The following is a 754-nucleotide window of genomic DNA, read 5'->3' on the forward strand; positions in this document are numbered from 1 at the left end:
AATAGAAACTAATAGAAAGGTGAATACACCATAAACTTTTACAAACTCTTTAAGAGTCAAAATGTTTGAATAGGATCTATGAATCTTTAAAACCTTGTGTTACATTAGTAATAAACGGACACTCTGATTAAAAGTATCAATGTGTATGGATACATTCATACATTGTGACTCAGCATTTTCCTAGAGGCCATGCAAATCATCAACATGTCAACGAAAGCTTTTTGAGAAATGATTTGTATATATGTTTAGTGGTACATTTACTTAAGGTAATTTTATCCCAATTAAGTTGAGTTCCTAGTGAGTAGTTACAAAGGTATTATTGTTGATTTCACAATGGTATTGAAAGGATTTTACAACAGAGTCAGCGTCATTCACCAAATGTGTGCTGGCGTATTTTCCAACCCATTTTACAAGAAATTAGAAAGGCTGGATGATCTGACAAGCAAGACAAAATAAAAGATTGAAGATATAGTCATTAGATCTTATCTAATGGTTCATATATTTTTTTTTTCAAAATTTTTAAAGAATCATATTTTCAAAAGCTAAATATTTGAATTATCAAACAGGTATTTAAACCCGAGTTTTCAATGTAATAATATTTTATTCAAAAACTTGCTAAGAGAACGTAAATCTGATATATTTACAAAACAGGTTTCAACTAATGGGTCACATCACCTAGGCCCTAAGTCGGGGTGTGACAATAACCTAATGTTGTTGGAGCTAGGGTGTTCAGAGCCGGACATCCGAAATTTCA

Source organism: Bidens hawaiensis, unplaced genomic scaffold, assembly GCF_021521415.1.
Source record: "Bidens hawaiensis isolate Kalapana, Puna unplaced genomic scaffold, B.hawaiensis_p1.1 tig00035022_1, whole genome shotgun sequence".
In the NCBI taxonomy this organism is placed as follows: Eukaryota; Viridiplantae; Streptophyta; class Magnoliopsida; order Asterales; family Asteraceae; genus Bidens; species Bidens hawaiensis.